Raw genomic sequence first — 13683 nt, 5'->3', positions numbered from 1 at the left:
GACATTGGACATCCAGAAGTCAATTGGCTGCCTTAATGTCAAATAATAGTTTTATAATTTCTGACCTATTCGCTGTGGGCCTTTTTATGGGCCAAGTCCCCCGTGCTAAATCCTCCACTTTTATTTTTTAACTTTGGGTCCCTAATGTGTCTTGGGTGTGCTTCAGATATACATAAGAAAATGTTTATAGACTAGTTTGAGAAGTTAGGGTCAGACTCTTCTACTATCTGCTGTACTAGACTGGCAGCACTGCAGCGCCTGCTAAGGAGAGACACTACAGAAGGGATATTTAGTTGTTCTGATAGGGTGACATAGTGAGTGTTAGATAAACATATATAATTCTTAATTTGAAGTAAGGATTCCCATCCCCTTTTTGTGTTGAAATTTATGAGGGATGGATGGTATGCAGCTGCTCTTTTAGGTCTTCCATGTGTGAAAATAATCTTAATTCAAGGGTGACATTTCAGACCTATTGAAGGTCTCATTCACTGTGTCTCGAGACCCCATGTGATACACCATGCTAAAAAAAGGGGCCTGGCATCGGCAACCTTGGTCCCAAATGACGGTATTCACAGATGCCTAATTGAAATGTTGGGGAGCAAGATATTATTATGAGCTCCCTCTTGTAAACCACAAAAGCATGTGGACACATCCACTTGTTGAAGCTGTGGGGCTATCTGGAGGCTACATTCCTCCCATTTCGGTGAGGCAGCTGTGTATTGGCACTGATGGACAACACAGTAGACATGCACTACCTTAATCTGGCTGTTGTGGGTCACATCCTCTGTGAAGGTAAGCAATGTGACTGTGGTTCTGGGGTATGGAGAATGACATGACTGATGGTGACCATCTTCTCCGGGACAGAGAACTTCATTGCAGATCCTCTGCTCAGACAGACTTTGGCCCCACATCATTGGAAGCTCTGCCAGGAAGCACTGAAGTAGGTACACGCCTTCTGGAGGACTGCTCAAGTACGCCTCTCCTCTTCCAGTGTGAACATGAAGTGCGCTGTGAGTTGTGCTCTAGAGAATTTCCTCCATGGGGCTTTGGAGGACACATTGTTTGTCAGATAGAACTTCAAACTCCATTATGCATTCTTTTCAATCCCTGTCATCCACTATTTCTCAGGAGACTAAGGAGGTTTGGGTCTGCATTGATTTTGGAGGATGTTGTGCCCGCATCTTATAGAGATGCCCGCTTGCCCTCATAGCACCTTCCAGTGATTGTGGCCATGTTCTCTCACTCGGCAGGCTCTGTCCACCATCTGAACCTCAGCAGCTTGCACCTTCATGCTTGGTTGCTGAGAGGCTATTGTATCATTTATGAGACTTGTCAGACAACATCCTTGATGTGCTAATTTTCACTCTCAGTCTTCCACCAAGTCTATCTAAATTTGCCTATGGTATAAATATACGACTTCGAGAGTGGTCTAGACCATTAGAATTATCCAGAATCCTCTGTACTGGATTTCCTGCTTTCTTTGGCCCACACAAGTCTGCAGATTGGCACTGTGAAGGGAAACCTGGCTGCCATTTTATTCTTTCCATTGTGCCCAAGGATGTGTGGGAATTTCTTCTCTCTCAGAAGATCCATCTTAATGCATTTACCTCCACCTGACCCCTCTAAAATAGAGGAGGGATTCCACTGGCTGAATCCTGAGCAAGCCATCAGCTACTATGTCTCTCAAACGAGGGACATCACGAAAGAGGACAAGCTCTTTGTCAGTTACTATGGTGTCCATGCAAGCATGTCTGTTACTAATAGCAAAGGAAGGCAAACCCCTTTGAGCTGGGAACAAAAGTGTAAGATCATCATGCAAAGGAGGTCGCTAGACTGGGTAGCTTGTGAAAAACATCCCTCTTACAACACCGACAATAACAAAGGTTATCAAAACAGTTCTTATGTACAGTTCACATCTAAATACATATAGGAAGGGACCAAAATAAAGTTGCACAACAAAGACCAAAAATATCAAGGCTTAGCATAGAGGATGACGAGTAAGTAAAATCGTGGAACACCATGTATAATACAGAAAGACAGTCAATAGGTGGGTTTTCAAAAATAAGATATTGCTGCACCTGTGTGTCAATAAATCATAGCATACAAATACATGTGTTTTTATATCTAAACAATGTTTGCACCTCTGTGTCAATAAATCATAGGATAACATAAACAAGGCATGGGTATTGGCAGTTATACAGAGTGTTTAGAGTCACTCTAACCGTGTAGATGATGCTGTTTAGAGAGGACAAGCTGTGCCTATCTGTCAACCCCAGTACAAGGGTTTCAGATGTTGGGGCCTTTAATGTCAAAATGGCCCTGCCTTCTTCAGGACAAGCAAAGATTCTCAGCAGAGAATCCATCTGGTTAACTTCGATACAATTATGTGTTCAATATTCTAAAAAAGACTAAACAAATGCATGGGCGTTTGTAATTGGCATTTTTGTAAAGTTGGGAGAAGACTGTGCTAAGTACAGTGGAAGGACACTTATAGTCGTTTTCTGTGTTCACAGTGTAGATAGAGCGATACACCATTTGAATGAACAGTTATACCACTTTGGAGTGTGTCACACTACTGGGGAAGATAGGACATGGATAGACTAAGCAGCCTAACTATCCATGAGAGAAGCCACACAGGAGCCAAACCTTATCGGTTCACTGAATGTCAGAAGGGCTACAGTCAGAAAAGCCACCTAACTACCCAGGAGAAAAGCCACACAGGAGCCAAACCTTATCGGTTAACTTAATGTCAGGAAGGCTACAGTCAGAAAAGCCACCTAACTACCCATAGGAGAAGCCACACAGGAGCCAAACCTTACCAATGCTCTGAATGTCAGAAATGCTTCAGTCAGAAAAGCAACCTAGCTACCCATGTGAGAAGCCACACAGGAGCCAAACCTTATTGCTGCTCTGAATGTCAGGAATGTTCAGTGAGAAAAGCAGCATAACTACCCATGAGAGAAGCCACACAGGAGCCAAACCTTATTGCTCCTCTCAATGTCAGAAAAGCTTCAGTCAGAAATTCTGCCTAACTAAACAAGAGTAGCCACACCAGAGGCAAACCTTGTTGGTGCTCTCAATGTCAGAAATGCTTCAGTGTGAAAAGTAGCCGAATTACCCTTGAGAGAAGTCACACAGGAGCCAAACCTTAGTGGTGCTCTGAATGTTAGAAATGCTTCCGTCAGAAATTCCACCTAACTAAACATGAGACAGGACACACAGGAGCCAAACCTTATTGGTGCACTGAATGTCAGAAATGCCTTAGTTAGAAAAGCAACCATACTAACCATGAGAGAAAACATACAACAGTAATGAAGCTTATCAATGCGCTGAATGTCAGAAAAGCTTCAACCAGAAAAGCAACCCAATTAAATACGAAGCTACACAGAAGAAAACCTTTGTCAGTGCACGGAATGTCAGAAAAGGTGCAGTCAGAAAAGTCATCTTACACAGTTTAAAAAAACCTCAAACTTATTGGGGCACTAAATGTCAGAAAAAAGTTAGTCAGCGAAGAGGTCTAACTGAACATGAGAGAATATACACAGAGAAAATATTTTACCATTGCACTGAATGTGAGAAAAGTGACCTAACTAAACATAGGAGAATCTATACAAGTGAACATCCTGATGAGTGCACTTAGTGTTAGAAAATTTTCAATGTTAGATTCTCTTCAGTTCTACATGTGCAATCCCATACACGAGAAAGCATTTATCAGTGCACTGAATGTCCGGAAAGCTTCAGCCAGAAAAGCAACCATGGCTAAATGGGAAGCCACACAGGAGAAGCCTTAACACTGCTACGAATATCCTAAAATGGCATTAGTTGAAAAGCAACTGAACTCAACGTGATTAGAAAAATACACGCAGGAGGAGATCCACACCACTTCACTGAATGTTAGAATAGTTTAATTCGGAGAGCCCGCCTCGTTCACCACGACAGAAAATGCACAAAAGAGGAAAACTTCATCAGTGCACCAAATGTAAGAAAAGATTATCTCGTACAAGGTATTTAATTCTACATGTGAGAACCCACACAGGAGAAAATACCTCGTGCACTGAATGACAGAAAAGCTTTCAGCCAACAAGTCAGACCTGACTTAACACGAACATCCCAGGCAGTAAAAGAACCATACCAGTGCGCTGAATGTCAGAAACAAAATCAGTCATAAATGATATTTAATTCTCCCTCTGAGAAACTAAAGAGGACAACACCTGTCACAGAAGTTGACTGCATGTCAGAGAAGCATCAACCAGAAAGGAAGCAGCTAATCATGTGGCTCCAAACAGAAGTAAAACCTTTAGTGCTTTGGATTTCAGAAAGGCAACCAAACTCAACATGCTATACAGGCACACAAGAGGAAAAGCTCGCCAGTACACTGAATGTCTGAAATGCTTTAGTAACCAAATCAGTTAACTCCACATGAGTTTTGCTGCTGTAGTCAAGGAGATTTGGCTGTATGCAGTCAATGATAAACCATTTAAGGTCATCTACACTGTGATGACAGTCAACAATGTGTCTCACTAATGGAACCTGTATATGGTAGTTTTGCTTTGTGATGGATGTTCAAGGATCTGGATCTGGGCAGATGCTGTACTGTGCTCATACGTACGTAAAGGAGATTGCAGGACAGGAAATAATGGTTGGTTTTGCACATTGTAAGATGTTTACATTGCCACTTGATGGTTTTGGGAGTAAAAGAGTTGGTCTTGATGGTGAAGAGACAAGCTGCACAGTGGCCACATGGATAGTGACTGGTGGATCCTGTGGTGCCAAGCTCCAGGGATTCTACGATTGTCTTTTGGGGCATGTGTGCCCTGCAGGGACACATTTGTCCTTGATGTTAGAAGAGCCCTTGAAGGCAAAAATAAGTTTGGATCCTGTTAGTGTGGTATGGGATAGGCTGCACCATCATCGACATATAAGTTGTCTGAATGTAGGCGTGAATATGGAGCATGTGGTAACACATGCACTGATGGACTTGATTGGCTGCATTTTGTGTGTATGGAAAAGGGTGTCCCTGTTATTGTGCCAAACACATTTGGAAGTCTGCTTAAGGATGCAGACAGTGTTGCCTCATTGGCGAAAAACAGAAATCCTGGTATTACTATGTTCCGCATTGTCTAGTTTAGTAGTGCAATTTCTGCAGAGGCGTTGGAACTGACTGAACAACTAGAGGTTTTTTGGGTGTTGACGGATATGATGTAAAAAGGTATTCCTGTTGGTGGGTTTCTTAACAAGAGAAGTGTGAAGCTTAGCCTCCTGATTTTTGATAGTGAGCCGGGCTTTTTGTAAACCGACCCTTTCCACATGGACGTGTGGTGAAGGATGCAGCGTGCCTCACAGGTCCTGGCTACTAAAAGATGTTGTCCTGACAGCACCACAAGATTTGGGAAACTATCCTCACAATGGTGAATGTTGTCGTGTGCATCTGATGCACCATGTTGCAGATTCAAAGGCACTGGCAACACCTAGGAAGGCATATGTGCAAGGTGGCCACAGCCCACATGTTCTTGGTGACAGGAAGCAGAGAACCATTAACATGCCTGGAGCTGTGGTCATGGACGGAGCAGGCCAATAGTGTGATTGACCTGAGTTGCATAAAGGGAGTTGGGGGAGTCAAGTCTGTGGCTGAAAGTGAATACAATGCATGCAGTACAAAAAGTAATGTGTTCTGAAAACTTTGTGACAGAAAAACATGCTGTTGTATGGCACACAACCCAAACAGCCACTTATGTACACAGCGAACCACCTGGGAAATAACTTCCATGGATATGTGACATCACCTTTCTATGCACACCAATGACCTGTCTGTGCTGTTCCCCCACACATGGTTGGAGACTACTACTGCCACATGTCCATGGCAAATAGCCAAATTATGGCTCCAAATCCATTAACAGGTCTATCCTCACACTCCCCTCAAATCCTTACCAAAGTGCCTATTGCCTCATGGTCATTTCAGTGCTGGGATACGGATGCCAGAGCGGCGGGAATCAGCCAATAGAAAATACTGCAAATCCCTTGGACTTGAAATAAGAACTAGTTGTACTTTAGCAGGGTTGACCATTGTGTGCATTCCTCCGCCAGCACATTGTATCAACTGTGAAGAGCAAGTACCAAGTAAGTGGTCAGCTGTATGCAATAAGCCGTGGGAGGTCGTTGGAGCAAACTGCCAGAAACTGGCAGCCAAAGTGCCCGGCTCACCATTCTGTGCAATCGCACTTGGTAGCATGACAAAATATAAACGATGGATGTAAATGATGGTGGTCAATGATTGATATTGTCATTTGCAACTGGTACTCCACACCAGTGTAAATGCCTCCTGCCATGTATGCTAGGTGGACGTCAATCAAAAGGGAGTACCATAGAAACTCCAATAGGTTGTTATAAACCATAGCAGTGACATCCATGTATGACAACATGTGCATCCCGTGCTTCTATAAGCTGATATCTTGGCTATATGGAAAAGGAGGCGCAGTCTGATATTCTGATTTAGGCCTCTGCTCCTAAGTATCAACGTATCGCCATACTTGTCGCTCCGACCTAACGGTACAATCATTCACACCCCTTACCTACCCGTACGCACCGCTGCCTCAACAAACCAGGAACCTACAAAATACGTACCCAAAATGGGTGCAGCCAAGGACTGCAGTTTCAGGCTACCCAGTGCAGCACCCGCATCAATCCTCAAATGTGCATGGATGCAATGTGTGGTGATAAGGGAGACTTGGAATGGGCAGCATATTGTAGGCAGAAATCATGCATTCACTTACCTGGCCAATACATACTGTCCATGTGTGCTGGAGTCAATAATGGTGTGAAACAGCCATCCTCTGTCCATTGTAAACCCATCAACATGTGCCATCCCTTCAAACCCCTCTAAAGATTCAACCACCCGAATATTCAGGTTGATTTCATAGAGCTGGGGACAAAGGGGAAAATGACGTGTACCTTCACCTTTGCTTCTGCTTTCTCTTCTCCTCTCCCCTGTTGAATTCCTGGCTGAAACTGTACTGGTTACCTGGCCACCCTCTGATCTCGGGTCCAGGTCCCCTCCCCTGCCAGTTACACACCTGCATGGCCTCCCTGGCAACCCCAGCACTTGGGGAATGTTTCTGTACCCCTACATTCCCCCACCAGCATTTGACACCTGATGTCTACACTTACCCTTGCACTTGCCACCAGCTACCCTTACTTATCTTACTGTTTCTTATTTATTCTATTAACCCATGTACTGCACTGTGCCCACCCCCTCCCATTCCGCACTTTTCCCCTTCCCCATTCCCCTGCACTTGCGCTATCTGAATGACACTTGGCCCAGTAGCATTGCTGTCTCTGTCCTCCCTCTGTTCCCCCTCGCTTGCCACATCGCGCCTTGAAACACTTGTGTATAGGCGCGTTATAAATGCCATATCATATCATGTGGCCCATCGGTTATCTGCATCCCTGCCTGCAGAAACACATGGGCGGAGAGTATCATCAATGGCGAGTAGAACCCTACTCGACTTGCTCAAGAATGTCAAACTATGATAGGCTCAGACACCATCATTACAAGTCAATCAAGGTACAGCAGCTTGCATGTGTTATGTGAAAAGTTCTCATGCATGCACAGCCTGAAAATATGCACTTCAATAATTTAGAACCAACATATGGCCACAGGCTGGCAACCGCAATAGATACACCTGAATAAAGTGTTCTCATAAGGTGCTTCATGCAAGACTCCTCCAGCTTTCAAGAGCTGTAATGATAGATTTACATCTCCACCCATTTTGAATGGGACGTCATGGTCAGGGCTTCTGTCAACAGATTCTTGGATACCCTCTTTATACGCAGGCATAACAATTTAATAATTATTGGGAATGGCATGGGAACATTTAGTCAGATAGCTAAGTTGTGCAACATGACTAGGATGTCTGCACCTCCTGTCCTGTGCAGGAACCAGAAGTCGGTTTTAAGAACCGCAAATGCCCACTCAATGGGGTTGCACTGTGGTTGTGTGCAGAATGACACTAGAGCTGTCTGGGATTCATGAGATTCTCCAGAGGCACCATGAGCCACAGATGCATGGTGTACCCAGCGCTCCCTGTGAGCAAAGATCTTGGTCTTGGTCAATAAAAGTATGTGGCGGGTATAATGACAGCAACCGCAGACATGTGTAATATCTAGGTAACATGCATTTAGTGCGTGTTGGCATGCAACATGCCTGTGCTCGTTGTCAACAGCAGGGCAGGGAAGACATGTGAGAATGTTGTATGTTTTTGGTGGCCGAGCAACATTTCTATATAAAGACCTGTACCATGGTGCTGTTTAGTGGTGTGGTGAGGGATCCTATGTAGTCCAAGAGTAGCTCTCACATGACATTCCTGAATGGGAAGTGACGTCCTCTATTTGCCTTGAAATCTGGTACATGTCATATTGCCATTATGATGGCTAAGCAGTACTACAGGTAAGTGAAAGCATAATATGGCATGAGGAACACAAGGGAGGCCTGACATCACAGGATATGGTTCTGCTGTAGTACTCAGGAGAGAGCTGTGCCCCTTACCATGCAGCCTGGACCTCTCCAAGAGGTACCCAGCCTCCCGTCTTACAATCCTGATCATCTTTCTGTACTGGTGGTATCTGGGAGCCATTACTGGTTATCTGACCTTAGGATAGGCCATCCTACATACACCCTGTCCCCAGGCATCCCAGCAGGAGGCATCACAGCAAAAGGAATATTAGTCAATTGCACAGTGAGTTTGTGTAAATGTGAGATAGGTAGTTAATTGACCCTACCTTTATAGCCATGCCCTCCCCATTCAGCACATCTGCACTCTACTATATTTTACTAGTGTACCTTCAATGGATGTGTATTGTGTAATAGTCTTGCTCTCATGGCCCTTTCTGTCTTTGATAGCCTAAGTCCCTCTTCTTCACACTGTCCTTTCGTTGCCTCTGTTTTCCCATAAACTCTCTCCTCGCTACTCCTACGCCTGCAACCGCTTGGTTTCAAATCCCCCCACTGCCACACTGGATCTCTTACAATGATCCTTTTAGACCCCTAGTGATATTATTTGCCCTTTATTTACCATGTTCACACTCCTTATGGAAGGGCTCCCCTTACCTGTCCCTCTCTACTCTCTTGATACACCTTGCTCGACTTTCTTTTGTTATACTGTTCCTCGCCATGCCTGCATATTGGCTACAGCCCTATGTTCTTGCGTAAGTCTTATGTATCCATCCTAACTCCCCCCATCCTCAATCCCTCACTACCTCTCCCCATTGGGCTGTGGAATGAAAGGCGTATTACTTCCTTCCTGATCAGTTGGATTGTCTAAGACCCATCTGATAGGTATGGCTATTATTGAGAGTTCAATCCCAATTCTACCCATGCTGCCTTACGCATCATCTCTGGTGCCTTTTATTACTCCTACTCCTTAGAGAGTTGGCGTGGGATTGGGATGAAGAGCAGCAAGGCCCACCTCTGCCCATCTGACCCACTGTCACACCATGCATCCTCCTAATATGCTGCCAACTAGGGCCACTCATCTCCACCTTCTCTCTAGTGGACCTCTTCCTCAAACATGTTTCAATGTAAGGACCTATAGCATGAATGGAGGACTCTAACTGCCACAAAATATATCAAGCCCATCCACAGAGGACGATGGTGCAGCCTGAATGCCCACCTTTCCATATAATGTGCCCCAGCTGCAATGCAACCATCTACATTCACTCACACTGCTGTGCTGGTCCCTGTACCTTATTCCTCCGATCCACATGCTCTCTGCAGACCCCGAGAAGGCTTTCTATGTCCTGTGTGCATAATGGGGTGAGGTTGAGGCATCCATGGAGTAGGCATGTGATTGAATGCATTTGTGAGGGTGTGGGGTTTCATGTATGTACCTAGAATCTATGCCTGGCATTGCCGCAAACCCTCCAATGATTAATGCGGGTTGCTCTGGGCCAGGATAATGGAGTAATGGGCGGAATCCTGGTACACACATGCATGCAGAGCCGGTCAGTGTCAAGGACTATCTTCACATGAATTGCGTGTTCCATCTGTTTCTGAAGACTTGCTCCCATGGCCTCTGTGGTAAGAGGTCCGTGTGTTGTTCACGGTCCCAAATCAAGTTAGGGAAGCCCACGATGCCACCGAACTCGCCCTTCATGTTGTTTAGTGTACGTGGGTCAATGGAGAAGCATATGTGGGGGTGCGGCCATCTTCATCAAAGTACTGAATGCCTGACACGCATCACAGCCACATTTTGTAGAAAAATGCCTGTCACACAGAAATGGAGCACTGTAAGTATGTTCAACACGAGAGAAAATATATTGCAGTCCACTTGTTGGGATCAGTGCAGAACTGGCACACGCCTGCAGATGGTGAACTGGTCCAGGCAGTAGATGGCAAGGAACTGCTGGTCTGTGAGGTCTCGGTGGGTCAGCCTGAGTCTGCTCTCCTATTGCTCGTCCCAACCTGGCATGGAAAATGAGGCTGGAGCATAGGCTGGAGGGCTGCCTGGCGTGACTGGGCACAGGATAATGGACTGCCTGGGGTGCTGGAGTTCAGGCTGATGGTCTAGCTGCGGGGTTGCTTGGACACACGCTGATGGGCTGTCAGTTGGGACAGTGGCAGAGGCTGATGGGATGCCTGCCTGTGGTGGGGCTGCCTGGGGTGCTGGCGTTCAGGGTGACGGGTTACGAGAGGTCGGGCTGGAACAATGGTTGATGGGCTGCCTGAGAGTGGGTTGGTTACAGGTCTGATGGGGATAGGCACAGGCTGATTGGCTCCCTGTTGTTGGTGCAAACATATAAACTGTGCCTGTACCAGGAATCTCTGTAGCTGACTGAGCTGTAGCTAAACATGTGCTGCTTGTTCCATGGTGTTGGAAATGTGAGGGTGTTTTTCATGTGCTGCTCCCATCCCGTAAAATTGTGTATTATCCCACACATGGCCTGTAGTAGGTGTTTGAAGACTGTGTTTAGGCGATTGGGACCACCTGTGTAGATTGGCATTTTTGCACATAAAATAGCACCTGTTCTGGAGCGGGTGCTGTATAAGGGTTTACAAGGCGTTAAGCAAGACCCATTCATAAGGCAGTTTCACTGCCTGGTGTTTACGCTTTGTTTTTAAAGAGGTTACGTCTAGCAGTTAACAATGCATTGAGGAGTATGAGATTTAGGGCTTGATTCATGGAACGTTTTCCTATGGGATTGCGCCATTATAAAACAATTCCATGAATCAGCCCTTTAATCTAAAACTGATATAAACAGTTTACATCACGGTTTTATGCTTTTAGAGCTTATAAATGTAGGCCTTGTGTGCTGGACTTTGGCACCCCAGTAACTCAGATCAGTCCTTGTAATCCTCTGCCCGTTATGTCTATTTATCTCAGGATGCAATAAGCTTATTTACATTGATATTGATATTGATCTTTTATTTGCATCGCGCTCGTACACAAGTGTTTCAGAGCGTGATGAGGCAAGGGAGGGGAACAAGGGAGAACAAAAACAACGATCTTACTTTGCCCAGTGACATTGAGAATGCGCAAGTGCATGGGAGAGCGAAAGAAGAAAGTGCATGGGAGGGGGGGGGAGTGGAAAGTTCTGTGAAAATGAATACAATAAATTAAATACATTAAATGAATAATAAATAATAAATAAATGATGAAATAAATAAACAATAAAAAGCAACAAACAATGGTAGTGCAGCCAGAAAGTGGCAAGTGCTAGGTTTAAGGCAACAGACAGGGTGTGTCTGATAAGGGGGGGGGGCTGTAGGATTACAGATACAGACCCCAGTACAAGGGATTGCCAGGAGGCAGTGTGGGTGGGTGGCAGGGTGAGCAGGTACCTGGGCCCGTAAGTCAGAGGGTAACTAGGTGCACAATGCTGAGAGAGACAGAACAGATCAGCAGGGGCGAGGAGAAGGGAAGGTAGAAGCAAAAAGGAAGGTCTTGAGGTGCTTCCGGAACTGGTGGAGGTTCTCCTCAAGTTTTAGAGTGGCAGGGAGGCTGTTTGAGAGGGAGCCCCCAGCTGAAGACAGAGATCTACCCCTAGCGTGTTTCTTCGAAAAATGACAGACCCTGAGGGAGTTAGAGGTGGAGGAGCGAAGAGCTCGGGAGGGAAGGTATTTACAGAGGGACAGCTGAAGGTATTTTGGACCCAGGCCCCATAAAGCCTTGTGGACAATACAAATGGCCTTGAATTTAATCCTTGCAGCCACTGCGAGCCAGTGGAAAGATTTCAGGGCTGGGAAGATACGATCCCAGGGCTTGAGGCCAAGGACAAGTCTTGCAGTCCTATTCTGGATAAGTTGCAAAGGGTGGAGAGTAGAAGCAGGTAGATTTAGAAAGAGGCTGTTGCAGTAACCCAACCTAGAGAGAACCAGGGCTCGGGAGACAGTTAACTTCTGGGGGAAGGAGAGGAAAGGCAGAATACCTCTGAGGAGGTGCAGTAGGAAGTTTGACTTTTTGGAGACATCAGAAATCTGGGCAGAGGAAGGAAAGCGTGGAGTAAAAGATGACCCAGAGGTTCCTAGCCGCGCAAGTGGGGGTAGGAGGAGGGCCAAGGGAGGCCGGCCAGAGAGTGACAGGAAAGGAGAGTGAAGGTGTGCCAATGAGGAGGATCTCCGTCTTGCTGGCATTCAGGCAGAGATCGTTGGCGGCACACCAATCCTGAATGGCAGATAGGCAATCAGAGATGAGAGAAGGAGAAGAGGAGGCAGAGGGAAGCCTGAAAAGGAGTTGAGTGTCATCCCCATAGCACTGAAAATTGGAGCGGAAAATGACAATGCGGTGGGCAAGAGTTGCCAGGTATTGCTTGAAAAGCCAGGATGAGAGGTTAGACCCCTGGCGAACACTGCAGGTAGAAAGGGAGATAGATGAAAGGAAGGACCCCGTTGGACCTGGGAGGGTTGATCAGGGAGGAAAGAAGTCAGCCAGGCCAGAGCCTGTTCAGTGATACCCAGATTGTCACAGAGATCGTTGAGCAGGATGGTATGGTTGACCACAAGGCAGAAGAGAGATCGAGTAGGAGGACAGAGGAGATGTTAGAGTCAAGGTTGGAGAGCAGATCTTCACGATGTTTAGGAGAGCAGTTTCCATGCTTCTGGCAGCTCTAGAGCCAGACTGATGGTCGTGGAGACAACCAACAGAGTCAGAGTGAAAGGTAAGCTGCGAGATGGCCAGCTTTTCCAGGAGTTTGCCCAGAAAAGGAGTGATGGAGATCTAGCGATAGTTAGCCAGGCAAGAAGGGTCAGCTTTGGGTTTCTTGGGAAGAGGGTGCACAAGAGAGTGCTTCAGAGGGGAGGGGAAGGCTCCTGAGGCAAAGGAGAGGTTGCAGAAATCAGCTAGGGCTGGAGCCAGGGTGCCAATGTGGTCCTTGATGGTTTTGGAAGAACAGGGAGGGACCTGTTTTGATGAGACTTTCATAGATCAGACTTGTCTAGAGACCTTGTTAGGGAAGAAAAGAGGAAAGGATGAGAAAAAGGTTGTGGGGGTGGCTGTAGGAGGGCCAGAGTTCACAGAAGGAGAGGGAAGAAGAGGGGGAGGGGATGAGAGGGTCAACAGGATATCCTGGGTTTTGAGATGAAGTGAGAGGCAATGGCCATGCAAAGGACCTGGGAGGCAATAGGAGAGGTAGAGACTGCAGCAGGGTTGGCCAGCTCCTTGCAGATTTGAAAGAGTATGGCCGAGTTGTTAG

This window comes from Ambystoma mexicanum, chromosome 1q, assembly GCF_040938575.1.
Source record: "Ambystoma mexicanum isolate Mex_15411 chromosome 1q, UKY_AmexF1_1, whole genome shotgun sequence".
NCBI lineage: Eukaryota > Metazoa > Chordata > Amphibia > Caudata > Ambystomatidae > Ambystoma > Ambystoma mexicanum.
This window is presented reverse-complemented; position numbering follows the sequence as displayed.